Raw genomic sequence first — 8,795 nt, 5'->3', positions numbered from 1 at the left:
ATATATATGTATATATGTATATATATATGTATACATGTATATATACATGTATAAATATATAAATATATACATATATATATACATATATATATATATATACATATACATACATATGTATATACATATATAATATATATTATGATATTGTGATATTCATGGATCTATACAATGTGAATCAAAGCGTGATTAGATCATCATAATGAGATTGATTCACCTTTAAACACACATCTAAATAATCCCGATCATAGGTTACTCGAGAGGGATATCAAGATAACCAGATAGACTAGTGTACTGTATACTTGTCCATATGATGGAGGCGGCTAGTCTCATAGCTGCTCATGTGGGGACACTAGAGATATAGTGCATATGCTCATTAGAGAATAAGTCCACTGATTGATTCATTCACGGAATGCTTGATGGTTGATGTCTTATTGTCAAATAGCGATTCCGACGTCCTAGTGATATATCTAGTCCTCAGACTTGAGACACCAAGGATATCCTATATGAGTACTTCACTCTTTAATATCGTTTAGAAGTTTCAGATCTAATACTATCGATCATTAAAGTGGTAGTTAACTTTACGAGGGCTATTGAGTATTAATAGAGGATCATCCATTCTCGGTGTCATGAGAGGAATGTCCAATGTATTCTTGTTTAGACAAATCCTTGACCAAAGTCATTCGGATTGAGAGAGAAAGAGTTCTCCGAGAGAATCCAATTAGAGTGAGACTCAAGTAGAAACCATATAGACCTGACAACACCATGCTCGATATACGATCTCTATGGCATTAGATCGATGAGGGACTATAGGTATATGGTAATTGAGGACAAATATGTCCAAAAAATTAGATTCCTTTATATCATCTCAGGAACTGTGGCGTAGTGGCCTAATACGTCCGTAGTCGATGAGTCAAATAAATTATTATAGAGATAATAATTCATTTAGCTAGAAGGAGTTTTGATGAGTATGACTCATAGCTAGCTCAATATTGGGCATAGAGGGTCACACATGTATGGTAGGTGTTGTGACGAGTAGAGGTTCGGATATGAGATATTCGTCAAAGCCCTTATCTTATTGGATATCCAATAAGCCCTTGAATTATTGGATCCTATAAATGAGATCCAATAAGAGCTAGATTATTGAATAGAGACTTACTAATCTAAGAGGCTTGTGTAGGTCGATGGAGATCCAATGCCCAATATGGCAAGATTCACTATGGTTAAGTTGATAGGGAGCCTCTATAAATAAGAGGGAACTAAAGGGGCATAGGCTAGGCCTTCTTAGCCACAATCTCTTATTCTCCTCTCTCTCCTTTTCCTCCTTAGCCAACAAATATAGAGATTTAGGCAGCGATTCGAGGAGCGTCTCTACAACCTCTACCGTGTGGATCATCACTAGAGAGGAGAATAGTTAACCTCCTTCATCCTCTCCCATAGATCTATAGGATTTTAGGGAACCGCCTGAGCTCGGTTTCCGAGCTCTGTCAAGCGGTACAACCGCCCCTGATAGGAGGTGGCACCGCCCAGTGGCTCAGTCTCCGAGCTCTGCCAAGTGGTACAACCTTCACTGAGGTAATCCCTTTTTCTCTGATCCATTTTTTTCAAAAATGGAAACTAGAGTGCGTACAAACATTCACTGATACCGCCAGCCTTCTTACTTTATTATCGAACAAACCAAACACTATTTATGCATGAGGTAATCCATATAACGGAGTTACAATCATTAAAGCATGCATGACATGGAGTATTCAATCTTTATTGCCTTATACTAAGTCGCACAAGTTAATATTCCCGAGCGATGTCCACCCACTCCTGCTGCTGAAGCCAGTCCACGGTCGTCTTGCTAAGCTGCACGGCCTGGGAAAGAATGTAATCAGGAATTGGCGGCTTCGATCCGAACAGTGCATTGGCTATGGTGACGAGACCCGGGCTCTGGCTGCCAAAGGCAGCGAACGCCACCGCGTTAGTGTCCCCGAGATTGAACTGGAAGTGAATGAGGCCCTGGGGGAACACAAACGCATCGCCCGTGTTCAGCTTCTTAGCGATGAGAATGTTGCCCTCTTCGGTGTTGGACCTGACGAAGCCAGCGAAGAGCGTTCCTTCCGCAACATGCAGTATCTCGGATGAGTGTGGATGCGAGTGAGGAGGGTTGAGACCGAAGGGCGCGTAGTCGATGCGAGACATGGCCACTCCAAGGGTGTTGAGGCCTGGGAGTCGGTTCACGTTGACCAGAGTGATGTTTGCGCCCAAATCGTTGTCGGTGTTTGCGACTTTGTCCAAGCCGGAGATGTAGAAGTCATCTGGTGTGACATTCGTGGGATCCTTGCAGGGGAATCCATTCACGAACACTGCAGCATGCATGATGAACAAGCTTAAGTAGCAACTTCAGCAAGTACATGCACAAAGACCCAGCTGCGAGATTAACCATGCATGCCTACCATTGGAGTCGAAGTCAGCAACACAGAAGTCTTGGAGAGGACTCGGATCAGAAGCCAATGCACGAGAGGAAGACAGGGCAAGAAGAGCAACAATGAGGATGATCCGAGCTGCCATCTGCTCTCTCTTTGAAAAAGCAAGATGAAATGATGTAAGTTTCTTTGTAACTGGCATCAAGAATCGGGATGTATATATAGAAACTTACGAGGTACTATTCAATTGTGAACTGGTTGATGGAGTCTGTATTCTTCACGGCAATGTGCTGACTAATTTAGCTGATGAAGGCCTTGACTTGCCGTGCTGACTAATTTAGCCGATGAAGATCTTGACTGCGCAATTTCTTCCCAAACATCTACCATTCTTCCTAATCATTATTCTAGTATCACTTACTTGGTTGCCTCACGTTCTTGACATCTATATCTCGGTGGCAACAACTAGCGGATGGCCAATTGACACAACTAACGACACACATGGTGGCATCAACCTATTTATTTTATGGACCAACCCAGTGAAATTTTATCAGCGAATGCTTCTACACTGAAACTTTAGTATGAAATCGTGGCATCATAACTTTTTTTTTTTTTACTCCAGCGTTTTATGAGGAAGAAGTTGAGCAATTTGTCTTGCTTTATTTTCTGTGCTAGACTCCACTGCGGCAGCCAAATGCTCTTACGGCCCTTGTTCACTTGTCAAGCATGGAAGTTAAGTACTGAACCTTCGTCGGCGTATACTTGTGCATGGAAATTTTCGTTCCTTCTTTCAATTAAGAGACAAAACAAGAAAGTTTAAATGATTAAGACGCATCGCATTTATACAAATGTCAACGAATTTAAGCAAACGAAAATAACCTGAAATCAGATTCTAGTTTGATAGGTCGAGTGACCCATGTTAGTTGGTAAGGACTCGAGCCCTTATTTCTACTGCTCAAGTGCAAGATGTTTAGCGAATGTCATGCGCACAATTAATTTTCTTGGCTTTCAGACAACCACATATACTCTTCCTTGCTGTTTCCGTCAATTAACGTGAAGAGTATAAGATGAAATGTGGGAGTTACCTAAACGTAAAGATAGGAAAGCAATACAATGGATGAAATGTTGACGATTCAATACTCTGAGAAATAACGGAGGGGCAGTCCACAACGAGACAAGTATTCAACTCAGCACGCTCAATCATTTTCCACCGTGACTTGGATGCAATGAAACTATCCAGGCTTTGAGAAATCAGGATGGCATTAGAGAAATACCTGAGACCGCAGGCGTTAACTGGAGATTTAGGCATAAGTACTTGGCATGTTTATTATTATTATTATTATTATTATTATTATTATTATTATTATTATTATTATTATTATTATTATTATCTCGCTTGAATTATCAAATTACAACATAAGTAAAACAAAGACTTTGAATTCCATTTTCTAAGAAACAAAGACTGGACCACCGACCTATCTAGTGATATCTCTGGGAAATTTCTGAGCCTTCACCAAGCTTCCATTGAGAGTTAGACATGAGAATTAACTTGGCTTGTAATTCTATCAGCTCTAATGCTTTGGGACCTCTTGTCTTGTAAGTAGCAAAAAGAAAACGCAAACTTTGCCAGATTCTGGCAGTCGTAGTCGTGGAAATGTTGCATGCATTCTCACAAAAAAAAAGAAAAAAGAAGACACAAACCCGTTCACTATATTAACATTGTGTTTTCTAATCTTAGATCACATCTCATCCTCAACAAGGAGCCAAGAAAGTTGTAGACCACCATACAAGTCAATGTAAGAAATGCAATTAGGATGATGTTTCATCTCTCATGACTGGTGGAGTGTTCAAATACAATGGCTTGAAAACTTGGTGTGTACATAAAGAATGCTAAGCAAATTTCGCTTGTGAATGAGTCGATAGATCAAACATATGTATCTGATTATAACTGATTATAGAATGCTGTGATTATGTTTAAGCCCATCCAGTGCGGTTCTTTATCTGATTATTTAATAAATGTTACACAATTGGATGCCGATCTCAACCCTAAGAAACAAAAGGATCTCCCTCGTCTTCAGCTTTTACTGTATTAAATCTAGGTTAAACAGTTGCTGAAACATTAAATCTAGATGCTTGAAAGTCATATAAGCCAACGATTCAGCTGACTCTAAAATTCTTTCTGTTGTCAACATTTCGACATTCGACGTTGGATACGACGTGCATGAATAACGTGTTGACATTAACACAAAAGTCAACTTCTACGATATGAATCCCGAGTTTTCAATTTATTTATATTATGGGGTCGGACATACGTCGTTTGATCAACACGAAGAAAATAATTATAGGTGTAGGAGATTGAAATAAAAAAAATATTTTTATTAAATTATCGAAGCATACAAAACACTCGTAGCCCATTGTCTGAGAGAATTTATAAATATCAAAAAATTAACCGAATGGACCATATACTTTGGATAACGCTTCTCACAGCCCATGGTATGGAAGTTTGCCTTTGCAAAACTCTAATGAGGACAAGTGAGTCCCATTCCATGTGCATAGACAGCATGCAGTCCATCAAGTATCGCTATTGCCTCGCAAAATAAGATCGCCCCTCGATCCACAAACCTGCAATCAACTAACATCGATTCAGCCAAGTAGTTAAGAAGAGTAAAACCAGTTCTCTCAGCCTGGTCCACCTACTGAATCATCATAATTCAATTTAACCCAACCCTCGGAAGGAAGAGTCCAATGGAGCTGATGATGGGGATATAAACAGGAATAACCTTTGTATAGGAACAAATACTAGAAGACCAAAATACGTAGCGGAATAAAATGGAAACACAATCAAACAGAACACCAAGATATACGTGGAAATCCCCTTCAATGTGAAGGGTAAAAACCACGGGGCAAACTAGAGATAATCCACTATGAGAATAATGAATATACAAATCTCAATCTCTTGCCCAAAACCCTAGTAACAACCACAAGAGAATAACTGAGATACAAGGATCACGCCACTGCCTACAATATCTAAAACCTCCCCAATTAATCACAGCAAGAGTCTACTGTAGATTTGATCTAACCTGAGATGAGAACACTGCTAGATGATTGTGAATAGTCTCTCTACGTTGTCCTTGTCTTCTTCCCTTTCTTTCTCTTCCTTTTCTGCCTTGTTCTTCTTCTTCTCTTTGGAATCTCGTCGCTCCAAAGAACTGCCTCATTGCTGCCTTTTTATAGCTTTAATCAGTCTCTAAAACGTAGCCACCACACACCCCTAATCTTAATTAGGGTTAGGTTAAGAGGGGGTGTGGGCTGTGGGTTGATAAAGCCCACATGGGCTGAATATGGGCCATCAGCCCAACAACCTCCCCCTTCAGCCCATAAGGGAGGCTGTCCCATGACTCCTCAATGTGAAGCCATACCGACCAACTATCGGCATATCTCCTGTCTTTCTTTTGGTAAGGTCTTCGTCAACATGTCTGCTCCGTTGTCATCTGTATGAATTTTCTGAAGCTGCAACTGCTTCTCTTCAAATACATTTCGAATCCAGTGGTATCTGACATCTATATGCTTTGACTTGGAATGAAACATTGGGTTCTTACACAAATGGATGGCACTCTGGCTGTCACAATGCACCACATAATTTTCCTGTTTCAGCCCCAATTCTTGTAAGAATTCTTTCATCCATAACATTTCTTTGCATACCTCTGTAGCAGCAATATATTCTGCTTCTGTGGTGGAGAGATCAATACACCTTTGTAACCTGGATTGCCATGACACAGCTCCCCCTGCAAAAGTAAGTACATAACCTGAAGTAGACTTCCTCGTATCTATATCTCTTGCCATATCTGCATCTGTGTAACCTGTTAACACAGGTGGTCCACCTCCAAAGCTTAAACAAACATTAGAGCTCCCTCTAAGATATCTAAAAATCCACTTCACTGCTGCCTAGTGCTCAATGCCTGGATTTGCAAGAAATCTGCTAGTAACACCCACTGCATATGCGATGTCCGGCCTCGTACATACCATTGCATACATTAAACTTCCAACTGCTGAAGCATAAGGAACCTTTTGCATTTTCTCCTTCTCCTCATCACTTGACGGACTCTGTTCTGAGCACAACTTGAAGTGACCTGCAAGAGGAGAACCAACTGGCTTAGTATTGCTCATACTGAATCTTTCCAATACTTTCTCGATGTATTTCTCCTGTGACAACCAAATCTTCTTGTTTTTTCTGTCACGAGAAATCTGCATGCCTAGTATTTGCTTTGCTGGCCCCATGTCCTTCATTGCAAAAGACTCACTCAGTTCCTTCTTCAACCTGTCAATTTTAGACATATCTTTCCCAAGAATAAGCATGTCATCAACATAAAGTAAGAGAATAATAAAATCCTCACCAAACCATTTGATGTACACACAATGATCTAAAGCCGTTCTTTTGTATCCATTTTCTGTCATAAATGAATCAAACTTTCTGTACCACTGTCTTGGAGCTTGCTTTAGCCCATACAAGCTCTTCTTCAACTTGCAGACAAAATTATATTTACCTTTGACTTTAAAGCCTTCTGGTTGCTCCATATAAATTTCTTCCTCCAAATCACCATGAAGGAAAGCTGTCTTCACATCTAACTGTTCAACCTCTAAGTCCTGGCTAGCAGCAATACCAAGAGCAACACGAATAGAAGACATTTTAACAATAGGAGAAAATATCTCTTCAAAATCAATACCTTTCTTTTGACCAAAGCCTTTCACAACCAATCTAGCTTTGTACTTTGGTTGAGAACAATATTCTTGAGTCTTCAACCTAAAAACCCACTTGTTCTTTAAGGCCTTCATTCCATTTGGTAGCAGCACCAAATCATAAGTGTGGTTCTTCTGAAGAGCATCCATCTCTTCCTGCATAGCAACTAACCACTTCTCTTTCTGCTCACTCTCAACTGCTTCCTGGTAACTCTCTGGTTCACCTGCATCAGTAAGCATCACATACTCATCTGTAGAGTATCTTCTGGAAGGTTGACGTTGTCTAGAAGTTCTTCTCAACTGAGGTTCTGCGGGAACTTGCTCTCCTACTTCTTCTTGCTCAACATGTCCTACAAGTAAATCAACATCAGGCTCTACACTATTTTCCTGCACATCTCCCCCATCACCCTGATATACTGGAGGAATAACTGGGTTACAGTCTGCTAATCCTTCTACAGAAGTCTTGGCTGGTGCCTTCTTCTTCAAATCCTCAAAGGTTTGATCCTCAAAGAAGACCACATCTCTGCTCCTGAACACCTTCTGCTTTTCTGGATCCCTAAGCCTGTAACCAAACTGATTATGTGAGTAACCAAGAAAAATACATTCTTTAGACTTACCATCCAGCTTGGACCTCTCATTATCTGGAACATGTGCAAATGCACGACAACCAAATACTCTCAAATGCCTGTAGGAAACATCTTTATCTGACCATACATGCTCTGCAACATCACCATCTAGGGCTATACATGGTAATAAGTTGATCACATTAACTGTAGTCCTCAAAGCCTCATCCCAAAACCTTTTGGGTAGCTTGGCCTGTGAAAGCATACATCTGATCTTTTCCATGATGGTGTGGTTCATCCTCTCTACAATTGCATTATGCTGAGGTGTACCAGGAACTGTCATCTCATGTTGGATCCCATGTGACCTGCAATAGTCATTAAACAATCCCGTATACTCACCACCATTATCTGATCTTATGCATTTCAATTTCCTTTCTGTCTCCCTTTCAACCCTAGCATGAAACTCTTTGAAGACATTAATAACCTGATCTTTGGTCTTCAAAGCATAAGCCCAAACTTTCTTGGAAAAATCATCTATAAAAGTGACAAAATAAAGTGCACCACTTATACCAAGAACATCAACAGATCCACCAGGAGTTTTTGTCCTCAAAGGACCACATACATTTGTGTAAACACGGTCTAAGGCATGCATTTTTCTAGACAAAGCAGCACTAGCAAATGAAACTCTATGTTGTTTACCAGCCAAACAATCAATACAAGGGTTCAGATGTATACCTCTGAGATCTGGTAATACCTCTCTCTTGGAAAGAGCTTGCAGCCCCTTCTCGCTCATGTGTCCCAATCGCCTATGCCACAACTTCATACTGAAGTCTTTCTCTATAGCATTTAACTGCTCACCATAAGCTTTAGCCTGCAACCTGTACAAAGTATGACATTTCTTTCCACTAGCTATAACAAGAGAACCCTTACTGAGCTTCCATTGCCCTCTGTGAAATCTGCTTTCATAGTCTTCATCATCTAGTCTTCCAACTGAAATTAAATTCAGCCTCAAGTCAATCACATGCCTCACATCCTTAAGCACCAACTTGCAGCCAAGGTTGGTCTTTAAATGGATATCACCCATGCCAAT

The 8,795-nt window shown here is 40.3% G+C and overlaps 1 pseudogene; it reads right to left on the bottom strand.

Annotated features, from left to right (window-relative positions):
* Positions 1-1,624: 1,624 nt before the first annotated feature.
* LOC135616178 (putative germin-like protein 2-1) lies at positions 1,625-2,595 on the bottom strand (annotated as a pseudogene).
* Positions 2,596-8,795: the final 6,200 nt, after the last annotated feature.

Source organism: Musa acuminata, chromosome BXJ2-7, assembly GCF_036884655.1.
Source record: "Musa acuminata AAA Group cultivar baxijiao chromosome BXJ2-7, Cavendish_Baxijiao_AAA, whole genome shotgun sequence".
Taxonomy (NCBI): domain Eukaryota; kingdom Viridiplantae; phylum Streptophyta; class Magnoliopsida; order Zingiberales; family Musaceae; genus Musa; species Musa acuminata.
The sequence above is the reverse complement of the archived record's forward strand: the minus strand, read 5'-3'. Positions and strand labels throughout refer to the sequence as shown.